Genomic DNA, 20,155 nt, shown 5'->3' with positions numbered 1-20,155 from the left:
ATGCATACCTAAGTCCTTTGCCACTAACTGTACTATCAGTCGAGACTGGTACATTAGGGGAATTGGAGTACTGCTCTGACAAGGAGAATTTCAAGCAAAAATGTAAAAGTTTTTCCCCAAATCACAAAGCCACAATGTTTCATGTCCTCCACTCACTTATATCCTTCCATGTACAATTAGAGAAAATCCTGAAGACATTTATGTCGATCAGCTCTTTGAGCTGCTCAGGCAGAAAAGTACATAGTTAGCAACCCTAGTGGGCTAACCTACCATTGAGGGCACATGCACAACTTTTTTTCTGCTGATGGCAATCCAGCCAATCAGGACACAGGAATTAGCATGCAGCGCAAAATAAGATTAGCAAAGGAGACAGGGAGTTATTTATGAAGCCCTAGTAAGCACAGTGATGTTGTATTTGCCTTAATATGCACTTGTAGATTCACTTTGCATTTATGAAGTAGTAAGATGAAAATGTGCTTTGGAAGATGAACTGGGTGAGTTTCATCACCTAATAGAGGGAGAATACACTGGGACCTGAAATATCAAATGGACCAATTGAGCAGCACTATGAATGAATAATTTCCCAGCTTCTGGATGAGGGGAAAGACACATTCTCCCTTCAGGCTGCAGAGCCCTGCTGAGTTCAAAGTCAGCTGCAAGGCAACGTGATGCACTGAGCTAGAAAATGCCAAGACCCTTGTGTTAAATTCTCATATATTAACTCTGTTGCTTCCTGTCAGCCTTGCATCTCCTGCTTAATTAAAGGTGATAGATTTGTGGATTAATGGGGTGAGTAGGTTTCTTGTTCCCCCTTCCATGGCTTACAGCCGCCCTTCTTCACTTGTGTAGGTGCTAGCCACTAGCAAACAAAGAACAAAAGTCAAAATATTTATTGCCACTTTCAATTATTCAATGCTTTCATTTTGTGATCCATAGCTATGGCTTCACTTGGTAGCACTGAAATGGCTTAATATATATATTTGATTTAATATATATGCACGTAACTGTGATTAACAAAACAGAGGTTTTTATTGTTCTACCAAAACGTTTCAGCTTCCGCTTTCATCAGCTGCTAACATACAAATGCTGTCACCAAGGTGGCAGTTATAGAGCTTTGAGGATGGAATGCTCAGAGGGGCTTCATTTGCAGAAGCTAAGTAGTGGTGGTACTGTCCTCCAGGTTCAGGCCATGTGGTGCCAATGTGTCCAGAGAATATATCCAAAAGTTCTCCCTCTCAGTCACTGCTGCTGGATCCGTTGGCATCTCTATCGCTGTTATAGTAAAGTCCAACAGACTGTGGCCCTCAGTATTGAAATGTTTTGCAACTGGTTGCTCCACTAATATTATACAGCCACAAGAGTGGCTGTATACTATAGCCAGCGGGGATTTTTCACATTCCGCAATGTTAAATTGAAAATACCCCCCATGCCATTCTGATGCTTCCCATAAGCTCATTTCAAAACAAAACCTTACATAACTTATAGTCCTGAACTCAGAAACGCTTGCTTAACAACCCTGTCAATTTTCATGTTGATACACAAAACAGTCAGAGAGAATAGACAGTTCAAAGTGTAAAAAGAGAGAGAAAAACCTCAGAGCCCTTTGTTCTCTGTTCTCATAATTTGTTGAAATTCATTAAAAATCAGCCATGTTCACAGAGTACCTGTAATCCTAATACTGACGTTGCCCCATACTCTGACCTTCATCTGCTGCAGTTTAAAAGTTTAAAAAATGCCTGGCTGATTTTGAATTAATTTAATAAATTTTGGCTGGGACCCAATGAGAGCGCGGAGCATGCTCAGGAAGAACCAACTGTCAGAGTTCTAAAAGCCTCACAGCTGCTGGGCTTGCCTAATCAGAGGGCCACACCCACACCAGACTTTGACTTCATGTGAGACAGTCATGGCTTCCCTCAAAGAATCCTGGGAAGTGTAGTTTGTGAAGGGTGCTAAGAGACTCCTATTCCCCTGAGAGAATGGTTTAACAGTCAGCCACTCTGATTGAAGGTCTGTGAGGGGAACAGGGCGTCTCCTAGCAACTCTCAGCACCCTTCACTAACTACACTTCCCAGGATTCTTTGAGAGAAGCCATGACTGTCCAAAGTGAAATAAAGGCCTGGTGTGGATGTGACCAGGGAAAGCTTCGGTTTAAATTTGGGTGGGAGGCTACATGTGTCTGCTGTAGAATAAAAAGGTGGGGGAAAGGCTGAAAAAGAATGATTCTGTTTACAATGTTTTCCTTTTGGAAAGGAAAGGGGCTTCCCTTCTGCCCAGTGCCCACCCACCCAATCTCCTCCCCTCCCACTCGCTGCCCCTTCCCTGGGTCAGTGTTGGACTACGACCTGGGAGACCAGGGTTCAAATCCCCACACAGCCATGCAGCTGACTGGGTGACCTTGGGCCGGTCACTGCCTCTTAGCCTCAGAGGAAGGCAATGGTGAAATCACCTCTGAATACCGTTTACCATGAAAACCCTATTCAAAGGGTCGCAATAGGTGGGGATTGACTTGAAGGCAGTCCATTTTCATTTTCAAACATGATTGCATAGAAATAGATCCCACTGAACTAAAAAAATATGCAAATGATCAAACCCGCCCTCCCTTCTCCTTCCTCCTATCCCCTCCTCTTGCCCGTTCCCTCCCCCTTCCTTTGCTCCTCACTCCCCATCCCCTTCCAATCCCCTCTTTCCCCTTCCCCCCCTTCCTCCTCCCCATGGTCAGTTTTACCTATCTTAAACATGATTGCACGGAAGTAAATACCATTGAACTCTATAAGCATGCAAATGATCAAACCTGCCCTCCCCTCCACCTTCCTTTGCCCCCCTTCAATACGCTCCTTCCCACTCCCACTCCTCCTCCCCCATGGTCAGTGTTTCCTATCGTAACCAAGATTGCATAGGAGTAAATCCCATTGAAAATAAGCATGCAAATGATCAGACCTGCTTTTCCCCTCTCCTCTCCTCTCCTCTCCTCTGCCCACTCCAGCCCTCCTTCCCTCCTCCCCCCTCTGGTCAATTTTACCTATCCTAAGCATGATTTCATGGGAGTAAATTGCACTGAATTTAATAAACATGCAAATGATCAAACCTGTCCTTCTCCTCCCCTCCCCATCCTGCCTGCTCCCCTCCCAGTCCTCCCCTCTGCATTTCCTCCCCTCCCTCATCCTCCTCCTCCCCTCCCCATCCTCTGTGGTCAGTTTCACCTGTCCTAAGCCTCCGGGCTTAGGGCGGTATATAAATTAAATTAAATAAAAATTAAATAAATAAAATAAGCATGCAAATGATCCACCCATTCTCAGCAAACTTGGACAGGATCCCATTTCTTACCTCCCGGATTAAAAAGCAGGGAAATTCACTAACAGGCAAAAAACCTTGCGGTTTAAGAACATACCTATAGCCCACAGCTATTCTATCAAACTTTAAAAAGCAGGGAATTTGGGCAGCTATAGTGAATGCCCCAGGGGAGCAGGAGACCTGAACTCCTCTCTGAGATATTGTACTGCCCTACAAATTGGTCAAAATGCAAACACCATTTGGGTTGGTCTTTCACAGTCCAATCCACTTCCTGTGTAGCTTGGAAGAATTTGGTAAAATGTGCCTCTGAGCATATGGTGAGTGGTGGCAACACCTGCAATCAGCCCAAATAATAGAAAGAAGACATGTGCTGTGCTGATCTTGTTTTAGGAGGGAGGAAGCAACATTATTAAGACAGTTGATATAGTTCAGATGGTCACTTTGAATATGTCTGATTTCCTTTGCAATTTTAGTGAAGTTTCCTACAGGAAATCATTTTCTTTTGGTTCTATTTCTGTGAATATGTGAAGTACAGCAACTCTTTGCAAAATTTATACTAAAAAAGCTCCAAACATAATTGTGGAATAATGGCACTGACTTCTGCAGAATAGTCTCCAGTGGACCTCAGGAGTGTCTCAATTTGCACAAGATAAAACAGTGGGAGGTGAAATATATTCTAGCAAAATGCTAGGTGTGCTCTATGTTTTTAATTGACTGTGCCCACCTTGCCTTAAATGAAGTGGTTTAAACATAGCAGGCTGAAAATATGCATCCTCTTTTTTCCAACAGCTAGAGTCATTGCTGAAGTAGCAACATATTGGAATCAGTCTGATTTTTCATCAAACTGCAGGTCCAAATTCCACTGTTAATGCACCCAAAATAGAAATAGAACATAACCTCCAATTTGAAACACAAAAGGCTGTCTTCACCATCATATGACACTGACCAATAAAAAGGGCTGAAATTAATAAAAATAAATTTGACACAGATTTCTGGGATGAATAATGAGGGAAATAACATTTTCTAGTGTAGATTCTCTGTAGAAACATTAATAACACAGGAAAGCAGCAAAGTAGGAAGAACACCAGCAAACATACAAAAATACAATTTTCTGTCTTTGGAGATGGCAAGTGTTGCCACCACTCACCATATGCTCAGAGGCACATGTTACCCAATTCTTCCAAGCTACACAGGAAGTGGATTGGACTGTGAAAGACCAACCCAAATGGTGTTTGCATTTTGACCAATTTGTAGGGCAGTCCAATATCTCAGAGAGGAGTTCAGGTCTCCTGCTCCCCTGGTGCATTCACTATAGCTGCCCAATTTCCCTGCTTTTTAAAGTTTGATAGAATAGCTGTGGGCTATAGGTATGTTCTTAAACCGCAAGTTTTTTTGCCTATTAGTGAATATATATATATATATATATTTGAAGAGAAATCTTGTCACATGTCAGACCCTAAGGCAACTTGCAAGATGTTCTGCAGCCTCAACTCCTGCCAGAGCTCAGGACCATATGTAGGCATGTTCCCTAGTGCTGTTTATCCACTGCAATTCTTGTTTCTGCAACTGTAACAAATGCTGATAATTTAGAATGAGAATTCCCTGCATGCAGTTCCTTTTTTAATGTTCCTCCACATTAAAAAACAACAACTTTTTTTTGTATTTTACCTGGGGAAAACTGTTCTAAAAAAGCCCTCTTTCTGCTGTGTTAATTCTTTATCTGCAAGAAGTTTTATTTAAAGCAAAGAGCAAAAACCTTTTTTGATTCAGCCAGGACTGTCAGGTTTCCCAGAGCACTACTTTAGAGAAAACCTCAACTCCAATCATCCTGATTTTAAAGAAGCCATTACTTTTCTTTTTTGCACCATACACATGCCCTGCACCAGTGGGTGGCCAGGTCAGGCACTGGCTGAGGACTCTGCTGCTGGCCAAGGGCCCCTGTGTCTGGAAAGATGGTGCTTACGCTCCGTGATCCCTGCCAGCATCAGATCACAGGCCATGACAGGATAGTGTCATGGATTGCAGAACGGGAGCTTCACTCTCCCACCCGAATTCAGCCCCACACACGTGTGCAGCTGGCATACACTTAAATACACTCAGTTGTGCCACCTTGAGCATCACTGCACTGCTTGTGCACATCTGCCATCACCCAAGTTGGCAGCAGGGGTGATGGCAGGTATGTGTGCTGATGCACTGACATACAAGGCGGCATGACTAGGTGTATTTAAGTTCGTGTGTACGTGCACGCATGCACACACACTCGGGAAAAGGCTGAGGCCTGCAGCAGGCTAGTGCTGGCCCTAACTGTACATGTCTCTGGTAGCTAAAGGTGAAGCCTAGCAATGGGCCCTGGACAAAACATGTGCTGAAACGTACCTAGTCCTGAGTTATAAATACGTAGAGAGATAGAAGGATGTTGTTGTTTAGTGATTAAGGCAGGACACTGTACATGCTTGGAGGTACTCTAATGCACATGGGTCCAAGATTCAGCCTTGATATTGATATTTCCGTGCTGAGCCCTGAAAAAATTTAGCATATTGACTTGGTGAGGTAAAGAGGAATGAGTTTGCCTATAGCAAGATTTTGGAAATAGGGTGGGGAGAAGAGTTGTGGGGGGAAATCATCTCTTGTGAAAAGTTGTTGGAAGGAAAGTGAGGGGAAAAAACTAGGAACTGGATGCTGTGTACAGGGAAATACAATGTATGTGTTCTCCAATTGTAGTTTGCTTTCAACTACAAGTGCTTAATTTTTAAAAAGAAAGATGCTAGAGCTTTAATCTGTGTGGGAGATATGCCATTATTCTGTAAACCTTGCTTCATCATTACAATTACTGTAAGTTTACAAGGAAGGAAGAGGCTGCAGTAAGTGAGACATTCTATATATTCTCAGAGCTCCCAGTTGTGTTACTCATTGCCAGCCTATTATCACCCACTTATCCACATCTCTCATGGCATCAGTTTTCAGACTGATTTCCCACAAAACACTAGCAGAAGTTATTTCTTTTTTACCCACTCCAAAGTGGTACAGTCTAACCTTGTGCCCAATGATTATGAAAGTAGGCAGACTTCATCCCCCGAGAAGGGGCAACCATGCCTGCAAATTGCACCTAATTCTGGCAGAAAATAAAAAAAAAGTTAGACTTTTTCTTTTACAAGAAAGTTAAAGGTTCCCTGCATGAAACCCCTGCACAGATCTGCCTGCAATTTAGGCTTAATCCACTCTGGAGGGGCTTCTTTGTCTACACATTCCATCCACTTCTGTGAAAAGGAAAATAGTTATAGCTATTTTTAGATTCCCCATTATAGTCAGTGGAGAGAGGGAGAGGCAGACCTTCAAATTTAGCATATCTAATTTGAACCTGAATAACAACTTAAAACAGAAAGACACAGAGTGGATCTGAAACAGATTGGGTTGGTTGTAGTACTACAGTTATAAATACAGTCTTGTGGCTACTGTACACCTCTGTTAATTGCAGGGTTCCCAGTTCATGCTCTTTGCATTGGAGAACATGTACTAATGTAAAGGCTAGCACAGGCTCTGTATATACCTGCTTGAATACTTGTATGTAAACAGTTATTACAAGAACACCGTCTGCACTACTTGTTCTTCACAGAGAAACTGAAACAGTGGGGCTTGTTTCTGAAACTTCCTGCCACACAAGAAAGTAGGGAGCAGTAAGCATTTTCTTTCAGATGGGCTTCCTTGCTATGTCAGCACCTCTCCCTATTCACAAAGGGATTCAGTAAATCAGTTTTCTCTGCCCCTGGGAAACCCACACCAGGTATCGCAGCAATCAAGACAAGAAAATCTGAACACAAGCAAAATTGGCAAGGCAGCAGTGCCTTGAGGGTGCAGCTTCTCACTCATTTGTACAAAAGCAAGGAAACTCATATGAAATTAGACCCAAGAGCAGCCTCTGCAGGAGGAGGCGGCAGTAGCTAAAGTGCTTTTCAATAAAGCAAATGCTTTCTAAGCAGCCCATCTGTTTAGAGAGGCCACAAAAGCATTTCAGCTTGCTACATTTGTGCCATTAAAACATGAATTGGAGAGTTGCAAAAGCAGGGCAAAATTTGGGAGCAGAAATCTGGTCTGGTGTAAGTGTTTTGGCTTACAGCTCCCAGAGATGTGTAGTGTATTGCAGGGATGACTTTCAGCGTGGCTCAGCTTGCTTCCTCTGCTCACAATGGAGAGATCGACTGGCAGAGCTTAGGACTCTGAATTGTTTTATTTCTTTTTCTTTAACAAGATTTATATACTGCTTAATCAAGATTTATATACCACATGCATCAATGGCTGCTAGTCATGATGGCTATATTCTGCCTCCACTGCCCAAGGTGGTATGCCTCTGAATACCAGTTGCTAGGAATCACAGCTGAGAAGTGTTTTGTTTTGTTTTACTCAGGTTCTGCTTGCGGGCTTCCCATGTGCATCTAGTTGGCCACATGAAAAAAGGATGCTGGACTAAATGGGCCTTAGCCTGATCCAGCAACTCATTCAAAATAAGCCATTTCCTATACTTTCTACCCCAAATTCCATCCATTAGTGTGGTAAAACATCAAGGGGCAAGAACACAAGTCGCCTGTACCCATCCAAGCACCTTGTCCACATCCTTGGGCCTTATCAACTAAAAGGCATCCATTGACACCTGACCAGATAGCCTCTGTACACCTCTGGAAATTGACCTGCTTTAATAATGGAGTCCAGAGCCCTATAGAGACAAGCTATTTTATCCTCAAAATGCCTTGTGAATAAATCCAGTGGGCTACTGAGGGTTGTACCACCTCTTTCAAGCCACAATATGCCATCTTTTAAAGCTGCATTGAGTGCACCATTGAGGAAGCAGAGAAGTAGCTCTTCTTCACTGCCTTCAATGCCACAGAGTAGGCTCAATAACAAGGACACATTTGCATTTGATTGTATTCATTTGGAGTCTTCCTCTGCTTGTGCTCTAGCTGTTTTCCTTGTCCTGAACTCCAGGGTATACCATGGTGCCACCTGAGCTTGGCAAAGTGGAAGAAGGTGCTTGAAGGGTAATCAAATGAACTGCCCATGTCATGTTCATGTTCCACAAATTGACCAGTGCTTCAACAGGGTCCCTGGGGAGCTGGGAAAGCCCTCAGAGCTGTCTGGAAACTAATTGGATCCTCCGAGGGCAGACCATTCTAATAGGTCCCCACCTCCGCAGAGGGGGAAAGCCACTGATTTGCATAACCCAGATATGTAATTTTGACCTGTAATTTTATTTTATGCATATGTTTTGAAATTGTTGATTTTACTTATATATTCTTCAGCTTGTTCTTAACCTTTAATTTTATCAGTATATTTTACTGTGTTTTGTTTTATGAAGACTGCTTGAGGATTTTGATAAGAATATAAAAAGATCACAACTAGAATATTGTGTCCAGTTCTGGTAATCCCACCTCAAAGAGGATTCAGAAAGCTTCAGAAAAGGGCAACCCAAATAATCAAGCAGTTGGATCAACTCACCTATGAGGAAAGTTTACAACATTTTGAGGTATACAGTGAATAAAGTGTATAAAATTATGCATGTTGAGAAGAAAGTGGATGGGGAGACTTATTTTCCTCTCTCTCATAATACTAGAACTCGGGCCCATCCAATGAAACTGAATGTTGGAAGATTCTGGACAGGGAGGGAAAGTCCTTTTTCTCACAGTTTAACTATATAATTTGCTCCCATAAGATGTAGTGATGGCCACCATAGAGGATTAGACCAATTTATGGAGGATAAGGCTATCAGTGGCTACTAGCCGCAATGGCTATGTTCTGCCCCCACTGTCGGAAGCAGTATACTTTTGAATACCAGTTGCTGGGAATCACAACTGTTAAGAGAGCTGTTGCACTCATGTCCTGCTTGCAGGCTTTCCACAGGCATTTGGATGGCCAGAACAGGATGCTGGGCTAAGTGGCCTTTTGGCCTGATCCAGCAGGGCTTTTGTTGAGTTCTTATGCTATAAATGGTGACAATCTAGACTTAGCTTCTTTTTATACTTTTTCCAAATACTGACCAAATTTCTTGAACGTGGGTTTGATACAACTTTATAAAATTTACTACAACACCAAAGCATATTTTAAGTTCTGTGTATATATTATATTGATCCAGAATTAGAGCCCTGTCTCGATGAAACCATGTCATTAGAATTTTTCATACATGGGAGAGCTACACCTCCACTTTTTACCAGCATTGTTAAGGTTTGTTTTTATTTTTATTTTGCAATTTATGGCTCCCCCCAGATGAAGTTCATTAACAATGTTTGCCAGTTAGAAAGTGTTTTAGATGGTATCTTTGGCAATATTGTCATTTTTAAATGGGTATATTTCCCATCCAAATAATGTTTAATTTTGTTTATTGTGATTGAATTCAGTTAAATTCTCAAGATTTTGTATAATACAACTCCCTAGACTAAATACCTGACTGGAGAGTCTCTCAAAGGAATTGTCATAAGAATGACTTATGGTCCTTCCAGGCGAAGACAATAACCACTTGACACGGGTATATAGAGTCCAAGACATTATAATTTATTGCAATAAAGGCTAACCATTCCCATCACACAAGGGGTGATGCATGAGAGAGCCCTGAGCCCCCCAAAACAGGGATTTTTATACCCTCTACAAAACAAGCTGGTTAATTTTACACCCATGTTTGTTATGCTCCGCTTCATAAGTAGTCTAGTTAATCTTTTCCCAAGGGTTCAATAGTTTAATCCTTACTTTTGCAAACTCAAGTTTAAACAGTGAGTCACAGTCTGCTGACCATGCCTTAAGCTTTTAAACAAACAAACAAATACAAGCAGTATCTGACCCTTTGTCATGCTGTTTATGCTATTTGCATTTCTTGCACACATCTTATGGTTATACTTTACCAGCTTTACAAGGCAAACCGGAGACAGATAGTTAGCTAAACATCTTGAGCCAAATTCCTTAAATCATTAGGACTGTACACATCTTAAGGCATCTAGGCTTTACTTTAACAAATTGTATTCCCAAACAGGTACTTTAGACTACCAAGGGCTAAAATTTTCTTTTAACATTCCCCCCTTTTTAACATTTACTCCTTAATGTTAAACTCTAAGAATCCTAGCATTCTGCTTTTATAGACTCTTTTTAAAGAACAATGGAATTCACTGTAAGCGGGGGAAAATCTGCCAAAGAATAAGATAACATTTATGTAGAACATTTATGCAGTAGCATTTTTTTTAAAAAAAAAAATCTGTCCTTGTTTTTCTTTGCACAAACCCTCTGGAACGCATCACCAGCCATACCATAAGGTGAGGGTGTGTGAGAGTGGGGGTGGGAGTTATAGCTCTTGGCCTTGCACCTCCTGGATTCCACTTGAACCAAAATGGGGTTTAGCCAAGCCGTAACACTCCCCCCTGTTGAAAGGCATATTTATACAGATGTCCCTTCACACCTCAATCACGGTCTTGCCTCCCAGGCTCTAATGCTGACTTCCATTTGGTGTAACTGTGCCATTTGAGATTGGATCCATATTGACTTCCCGGAAGATTGCTCCGCCTGTGGCTGCCTCTGAGAGAGCTCTGTCTCAGAGGAAGCTTTTTTCAGTTTAAAATCAGTCAAAAGGGAACTTTGACTGGTGTAAATGTTCTCCCAGGCAAGGGTGAACCGAATAGATTATCCACAAAAACTTCATTGGGCTGTCGGTGGCTGGAATTGATCAGGAATTCCCTGGGAAAGGAAGGCATACCTAGCAGCCGAGGATGGAGTTAGGACTTCCAGCAAGCTGGGCTGAAAAAAAGCGAGACGTTTTTTCTTTTAAACGATCCACAACGGGCGAGCTTTCTTCTGTCTAATCTTATCATTTGGCTTAAATTACTACAGTAAAAGGGATTTGTTTAAGAATCAGCAATTAAGATACCTGGGTGAGTTACACTTCTCTCTTTTATACAAGGAATTAAGGAGGAGGAAAGAAAATTTAAAAAGCTTATCTTATTTTTTATGGCAAAAAGCAGGCCTGAATTTGGAAACTATAAAGATTAAAACGGATGAGGGGCAACTTATCCGAAGAGAAAATCTGATTTAGATGATTATTTGATTGATATATGTCTGGGACTACTTTTTCTTGGACTACTTTCTTTAGACGAATCTGCTGTTCGTGTATGTTACTAATTGTTCGGCGCTGTGAACCAAATTTGTTTTGCATCCTTGGACGTGCGGGAGATAAGAACTGTGCTGGCCAGATGTCAACAGGCCTGGAATATTAACTCCCTTATTGCTGGAAAAAGAAGCAAATTACTCTTTGCTTGGGAATTGTGGCTATATTGGAAATTTGAAGGGGTTTTTTTTCCGGCTTTAAGAATGACAATCAAAGAAGTGGCAGAGACCTTGGATGTACCCCTGGAAGGGTTTTCCCCTCTGGATATGTTTCAGAAGATAATGGATGAGATTAAGATAATGAAACAAGAACTGGGACAGAGTAGACAAGAGATGGCAACTGAATTTGGTAAAGTGAAACAGGAGTTGAAAGAAATAAAGGATTATATGAGAAAAGAAGCAGATGGACAAGCAATAGAATATGAAAAAGAAATTAAAGGGAAGGAGCAAATTCTGGAGATTGGATCAGATATATCAAATGTGGAATTGGAAAAAGATTTGGACTTTATGGCAAAAATTGAAGGGAGGATGCAAGTCCTGGAGATTGGAACAGATTTATCAAGTGTGGAACTGGAAAAATATTTGGAGTTTGTGGATCCTGGAGATAAAGATTACTGTTTGGAATTCGGCGTTGTCCCTGGAGAAATTGATGAAGATATCAGAGATAAAGCTATCAATGTTTCGATGGAATTTCTGGACTGGAATGATTTGAGGGAACTTGAAATAGAGAAAATTTATAGAATTAATTCCAGATATGTGACAATGGAAAAACTCTCAAGAGATGTGCTAGTGCATTTCGTAAAAAAGAGGAACAGAGATATGACTTTACAACAATATTTCAGCAACACATTCAGAATTGATGGCAAGGAAATATTTGTGATGAAGGAAATTCCCATCAGACTCTTACTATATGACTATGACAGCAAGATTATTATGGGTGCAAGGATGGAAGTTGGAAGATGGAATTAACACTGATAATGGAAAAATGGCTATTGAAATTATTGGTCTTAGTAGACTTGGTGAGATGGATTAATTGACATGTTTATTTGAAGAAAAATCGAGGGATATATTTCTCAAGGAGTGGAAACCTCTCTTTGACTTTTTGCGGAAAGAATAAAGTGATGTTAATGAGATTTGACGATTAATTAAGATAACTACTGGAGGAAAGTGATTTTGTAATATATTAAGAGACAGGTTTGTTATATATCATAGACCTATAACTGATCTGCGACAAATTGGAAGTCAACATTTTATTTTATTGTTTAATTTGTTTTGTTTTGTTTTGTTGGAAAATTTGAATAAAATTAATGATAAAAAAAAGAGATTGGATCCATATTACAAGGGTCATTAAGACAAAGACCAGAATTAAGACTTCCGGGAAGGGTGACTTAGCCTGTGCCTGCTTTTGAGACGGGCTCCTGCCTCAAAAGAAGCTTATTCAGATATATCAGTCAGTTTTTTCTTTTTTTTTGACTGATTAAACTTCTCCCGGGTAGGGAGAAACGAAGAGATTAACCTCAAAGCCTATTTTTGTTGGGACGACCAGATCTCATTAATTTATGGGACGAGGTCCAGCCGACGAAGGTGGGACGGATTTTCAACAGCAAGCTCTATCTGATAAAGCGAACGTTCACCTTATCTTCTAAGAGAGAACGCACTAACAGGCAAGCACCCTTCTTTCTATATTTTTCTTTTACTTGACTTAAATTGTTGCTGTTTAAAAGAGATTTGCCAGATTGATCGGTTTTTGACATCTCACTGGGGAGCCATAACTTCTCTCTGCTACGCACTAATTAATAGCTTATCTCTGTTTTTGTTGCAAAAAGCTGTCCTGGATTTGCATTCTAAAGATATACACAGAAGAGGGATTTCTATTCCAGATTTTTATTTTGAAGAATATTATATTGTCTGAGACTACTCTCTTTTTGGTCTATTTTATTTTGACGAATCTGTTTTCTGACGACTGCCATTAATTGTTTCGATCCTGGGAACTGCATTTTGTTTACTTAACTATGGAGAGATAAGGCTGTCTGCTCTGTTTATACTGTGATGTCACCAAGTTTGGAGTATTAACCCAATTGTTGCTGAAATAAGAAGTGGTTTTCCTATATTTTTCTTTTAAAATGGCAATTAAGAAAGTGGCTGAGAATCTGGAAATAACTATGTTTCAGAAAATAATGGATGAGATTGAGATAACGAAACAAAACCTGCGACAGGGTTGTAAGGAGTTGAAAATTGAATTGAGTAAAATGACGCAGGAGATTAAAGATATAGGGGTCCCTGTGAGAGAGGTGACCCTGGAAGGGGTCCCTGTGAGAGAGGAGACCCCGGAGATTGGAACAAACGTGGAACAGGAAAAAGATTTGGAGTCTATGGACTTTAGAAATAAAATCTATTGTTTGGAGACACAGGAGATTAAAGACATAGGGGTCCTTGTGAGAGAGGAGACCCTGGAGACTGGAACAGGGGTCCCTGTGAGAGAGGAGACCCTGGAGACTGGAACAGGGGTCCCTGTGAGAGAGGAGACCCCGGAGATTGGAACAAACGTGGAACAGGAAAAAGATTTGGAGTCTATGGACTTTAGAAATAAAATCTATTGTTTGGAACTCAATGTTATCTCTGAAGAAATTAATGAAGATTCTAGAGATAAAGTTATCAATGGCATGGATAATCTTCTGGACTGGAATGACGTGATGGAGCCCAATATAGAGAAAATCTATGGAATTAACTGCAGCCATGTGACAATGGAAAAACTTTCAAGAGATGACCCAGTGTATTTTGAAAAAAAGAACAGAGATATGATTTTACAGCAGTATTTCAGCAACCTATTCAGAATGGATGGCAAGAAAATATTTGGGATAGAGGTAATTCCCATCAGACTCTTACTATATGACTATGGCTTTGACAGCAAGATTATTATGGAATACTGATAATGGAAGATTGGATACTGAAATTACTGGACTTAACAAGACTACTGAAGATGGAAGATGGAAAATGGAACTAATAGGGATAATAGAACAATGGCTACTGAAATTACTGAACCTAACAGATTCTGATGTGATGGATTAATTGAAATGTTTATTTTGACTATGGTTATGACAATAAGATTATTATAATTAGTAATGAGATGGATTAATCGATATGCTTATCTGGAAAAAAAAAATTGATAGATATATTTCTTAAAGAATTGAAACCCCTCTTTGACTTTTTGTGGAAAGAATAAAGTAATGTTTATGAGATTTGATGATTAAGTAAGATAACTATTGGAGGAAAGTGATTTTATAATATGACTTAAGAGACAGGATTGTTATATATTATAGACTTATAACTGATCTGATCTTTGACAAATGGGAAGTCAATATTTTACTCTTTATTTTTTATTTTTATTTTTATTTTTATTTTTATTTTTATTTTTTGTTTAACTATTTTTGATTTTGTTTTTTGTCTTTGAATGTTTTATGATTTCGTCTTGTATGTTTTATGAAAATTTGAATAAAAATTATTGAAAAAAAAAAAAAAAAAAAAGACAAAGACCAGAATTATTTGAAACATCAAAATCACCACAATGGGGTGCATTATAAAGGTTAAATCTCCTTTGGCATTCTTTCCCCAGCCAGACAGGGAATCTAACCACCCTCTGCTACCATCTTTGTATCTGAAGTGTAGTTTGCTTTCCTAGATATTTCACTACTTTTAACTCTTTCTATAACAGGGTGAGAAAGTAAATAAAATAGGCGAGAAAATAACTATGCAGTTGTTCAAAATAAAAAATAAAGATCAAAGGCTGTTAGGCTATAAAGGTCCAAGATTCTACACTGGCAAATCTCATATCTTAAAACAAATCGCCAAATTTTGTAAACCCCTTGTTATGAAATCACTCAGAGGGATTTGAAAAATAAAAACATCCTATAAACAAGACATTCTTAACACAAATTATATAAGGAAAAATAGCAATAGTTAAATAATCACATCCTTAAAATACAATGCATGAGTATTCAATTACAGTCAATATTACAATGAAAAAGAAAACAATATTTGTGATCTTCAAACATACTGCAGGGTGGCTTGTACATACTTCATCCTCAGGAGACTTAGTTGAACTGTCTATGATTTGCTGATGCTCACCAGAAACTTGAATAATGAAAATAATAATCAACTCCCTCCCCCCAAGTGACTATGACAAAGGTTGCAAGCTTGCACAATATAGAACATCTTGCCAGAAAAAATATTGGTGTCCACTACAGGATGATGGCCAAAGTAGACTTGTCACTTTCTGTAGTTGGGGAAGAATGAAGCAGGCATCTTCACTGTTATTGCAGCAATGCAGGAAAATGGCATGCCAGTAGCATATCTGTGTCCTATTCCTGGAGCAATTCAAGGATCCAGTCAAAAATATCTTAAATAAAATCTTCTGTGATGAACACATAACAGTACAACACATTCTAAACTTTTGAGTTTCCCTAGCCTCTGGCCATGTACAGAGCTTTGCACTTTAAAAGTAGCCATGAAATTCTTTTATTATTGCATTCCAAAGTGGGACAAGGAAGATAATATAAGATTAAGAATTACACAAAATGATCTTAAATTCATAAAAAGCATTTTCACAATCAATAAAAGGAGCAGCTTTAGCATAACCCACAAGATCAGTTCAAGTTGCACCAGAAACATTGACAAAATAAGGAAATGGAGAGGCCTGTTAGGACCAAGAGATAGGGGATGTAAAGAAAATCAGGATGTATGGGCATCTGTAACATTCTCTCAAATTATAAGACCCAATATAAAATCAATCATTATTTCGAATGAGGTATGGGAACATGTGTATGATTTGTGCATGTTCTCACATAAACAACCAAACACTAAGTTACAATGTTATTTTTCCATTGAATTTTTGCACGTATCTATACATACCATATAACCATACATGTTTACCCACCCACCTTTTTTATGGCAAAACAGCATACTTAAGCACAAAAAGTCATAAGAAACATACACGTACACGAAAAGAACAATATTGATTTAAAGCCAATATTCATGGTAATTTGCCACCTTCCAGATGGCCAAACACCACAATTTTTCCCTTGCTGAATGTATTTGGCAAAGATATTAGCACTGGGGATGATCCTAGAGGAGAATGTTCTCCCCTCTTTGTTTTCCAGGGCTAAAGTTCACTATGCTATCCTAAGAGTGCTGATTTGTTGTTCCTGAATCTTCCTGAGACAACAAACTTCAAAGGGGGAGGGTTGTCTTAGCCTTTTCCTTTTCTCTGTGCACTCTATGAATGCATGTTTTCTCTTTAACACTGGTCCAGTGCCTATAACCATTGGACTCTCCTGTCTTAACAAAGACTTTTGTTAGTGCTGTGCTTGGAGAAAAAGGATTTATACCTCTTACTATGAATGCAAAACAAAGAAATGTTAGTGGCACAAATAGATTAAGTTCTGTTCCAAATCAGCAGGGAGTTCCAATGGTGCTCATCCTGTACGTAGAACAGTTGCTCTAAGTGCCTGTCAAGGAATAAATGCACTAACGTGTTAGAATGATGAACATAATTTTAAAAGAAAAAAGTTCATTAGTAATAGTGTGATTTATATGCACAAGGTATGACAACGAGGAAAGCATTTCCCTGTTGAAAGTCCTGGTCCATTTTCATTCAAAGAGCATCTGGGGATGAATTTCTGTTTTAGAAGCAAAGTAACATTAATTCCCAATGTGAATTCTAATATGTGGTAGACAATTGCTGTGGCTGGAAGCTCTGCATTTTGGTCCTCTTTTTGGAAAAAAATGGTTTGTAGGCAAAAAAAAAAACTTTCTTGGGGAGGGAAAATATTCATTAAACTACGCCTTGATGGATCTAAAAAACAACAACAATTAAATCAAGCTTCAAACTCAATAATATAAATTTTAAATCCCGCCAGCTCTTTTGTTTACAGGGTAAAGTTTTATCTGTAATGACTTTACCTAGTCACAAGAGGGCATCACATTAGGTTTAAACAGCAAGGTGGCCTCAGTTTTGCCTATCTAGAAAATGGGCAAATCATACATTTCACAGACAAATTTAAAGCAATTACCTGGGATTGAGCACCTTAAGAAGAGGTTCTATTTTCTTTATGAAAGAAAGAAACATCAAGAAGTTTTGTTGTTGACTTCCAAATATTTTTCCCTCTCTTACCGAAGTTCAAAAGTTTAAACAGGTATAGGTTCTAATCCACAATCTGGCAACAATAATGAAAAAAAAAAAAGGAACCACACACACTATTTTGTTCTTTCCTGTCATTTCCCCCTTTCTTATTACCATCAGTCAATATTTCTCAAACTATCCTTTCTCTACCATCAAAATAACTTATTTCCTAGATTCCTTCATATTGCATTCCTACCTTTTCTTTCCTACAACTTTTCAGTCCTTCATTTCACTTACAACCTTTCTATGCTAATTCATGCATATCTTTTCCTTTTTAAAAAGTGTGTGTGTGGGGGGGAGGAAAACATCTCTACCCACAAGGCACTACATACAAATTTAGTTGGCACTTACATTTGCCTCCCTTTATATACAGGTAAATGGGTAGAGTAATCCCAAAAGTCATTTTATTGTTTCTTTATTTTGTCCCTTTGGCCACTGACAGAAAAAACTAACTGTGTCAGGCTTTTATCTACAAGCAACAGCCAAAGGTTCAGGTCTAATCTAAACAAAAGGAACTCTAGTATCTTCTCCTGATTTCAAGATGTATGCTTAATACGTTTGTGCTAGATCTAGAGAACAAGGAGGGGGGGAACCAATCTCTTTCCCTTTTCTGCAATTCTGGCTCAATAGGCAGTAACAAAAACCAGAACCACTTCAAAAAGAAGTTTAACATTTACAAAATAAAAAATAGATAAATAAATGACTGACAAATAATGAAAAGCAAAACTTATTCTAGACAAATATCCCCCTCTGTGAACATCTGCTATTGCACCTTCACCTTTCCTATTAGTATAGCCAAAAGGGCTAATGTAGGTTGGAGGTGGAGTACATTCATATCTTCTCTCATATCTATAAGTGCTTGCCAAATCTGAATCCTTACTGGATCCCTGAAATCTATTTTTGTCCTCCCTAGGATTAGCTGTACTTTGATTAAAACCAGCCCGTGGGGCACCAGTTCTTCCACTTCTATTCCCAAAGTTCCATTCTTTCCTAGCCCGAATGGGCAAATGAATGCAATGGGGGGGAGGGGAAGCTACTAGATTTTCTGACTCAGTTATTAAATTCTTTAAATTCTGTGAAAAACAAAGGCAGCAAGCAGAAATAGTAGCAAGGACAGCACAGCCAATCCAAGCAGCAAAAAACATGTTTTGGGAAGCGACAGCAAAGGGAGGGAAAATTCACAGTTCCCTTATAACATTCACACAGAAAACTCTCACACAGACACTCAAAGAAACTTTCACACTGCCTCACATATAACTTTCACACAAGAAAGGGTAGGGAAGAAGGATTCACTCACACTCACTAAACTGCTGGATTAGTAATTATAACCAATTCACACTTGAGTACTCAAATCATACATTTCTATTCAAGCAAGATCATTCACTAATACCACTCTTATTTCCTGGGAAAATACTACAAACTTTACACACATGGGACTTGAACCCTGTTATACACATGATATTACAAATACAGTTGCCTAGGTCTTTTGCTTTATTTCTTTTCTTTTTCTTTTCTTCCTTTTTCTTTTTAGGTGGGATCTCATTGTGTGTGGGTGCGCAAGCCTATACCTGCCTTGCCGTGCAAGGACTTATCAGGGAGCGCCATCCTCTATGTGGAACCTTTACCAACAAACAATCACACGTCTCGTACTTCCACGTCCAGCAGGTCTGGGAGCAGTTTGCCGCTGAGGGGCTATGCTACCCACATTTGCAAAGGATGGGCTCAATCAAGTCGGGCGTGCTACACTGTGCAAGGGTTATAACGGGGTTTCCCCCTCGCCAGGCACGAGAGTCGTCTTCTAGCCACAAACACAAATTCACCAACCAAACACACAGGTTCCCCTTTCCCAGACACATCCCAACCTATCTCTACCTTCCTCCCAAGCGCTTCTCTCTATTTCTCAGTCCCGGGACATACTCACCAGCACTGGCATTTTGCGTTGAAGTCGACCTACCCATTTCTTCTGCAGGCTCCTTTATCGCCCGGGGAGCCACCAGTCTCCTCTCGGTCCAGCATCCCGCCAAAACTGGGTGGTGAGCTCGTGATCACAGGACAAGAGACAGAGAAAAAGGATCCCCAGCACGACCTGGGAGCCCACCCAGGGATGCCATAAACTCTCATAAGAATGACTTATGGTCCTTCCAGGCGAAGACAATAACCACTTGACACGGGTATATCGAGTCCAAGACATTATAATTTATTGCAATAAAGGCTAACCATTCCCATCACACAAGGGGTGATGCATGAGAGAGCCCTGAGCCCCCCAAAACAGGGATTTTTATACCCTCTACAAAACAAGCTGGTTAATTTTACACGCATGTTTGTTATGCTCTGCTTCATAAGTAGTCTAGTTAATCTTTTCCCAAGGGTTCAATAGTTTAATCCTTACTTTTGCAAACTCAAGTTTAAACAGTGAGTCACAGTCTGCTGACCATGCCTTTAGCTTTTAAACAAACAAACAAACAAATACAAGCAGTATCTGACCCTTTGTCATGCTGTTTATGCTGTTTGCATTTCTTGCACACATCTTATGGTTATACTTTACCAGGCAAACAG

At 39.8% G+C, this 20,155-nt stretch overlaps 1 long non-coding RNA gene across 1 annotated transcript; it reads right to left on the bottom strand.

The window, feature by feature from the left end:
- Nucleotides 1-14,927: 14,927 nt before the first annotated feature.
- LOC133364914 (uncharacterized) lies at nt 14,928-19,901 on the bottom strand. The gene is made up of 2 exons (XR_009758057.1): nt 19,521-19,901; nt 14,928-15,785 (listed from the first exon to the last, which is right to left on the bottom strand). It is a non-coding gene; the product is annotated as an uncharacterized LOC133364914 (long non-coding RNA).
- Nucleotides 19,902-20,155: the final 254 nt, after the last annotated feature.

Source organism: Rhineura floridana, chromosome 1, assembly GCF_030035675.1.
Source record: "Rhineura floridana isolate rRhiFlo1 chromosome 1, rRhiFlo1.hap2, whole genome shotgun sequence".
Classification (NCBI taxonomy): Eukaryota; Metazoa; Chordata; class Lepidosauria; order Squamata; family Rhineuridae; genus Rhineura; species Rhineura floridana.
This window is presented reverse-complemented; position numbering and strand designations above follow the sequence as displayed.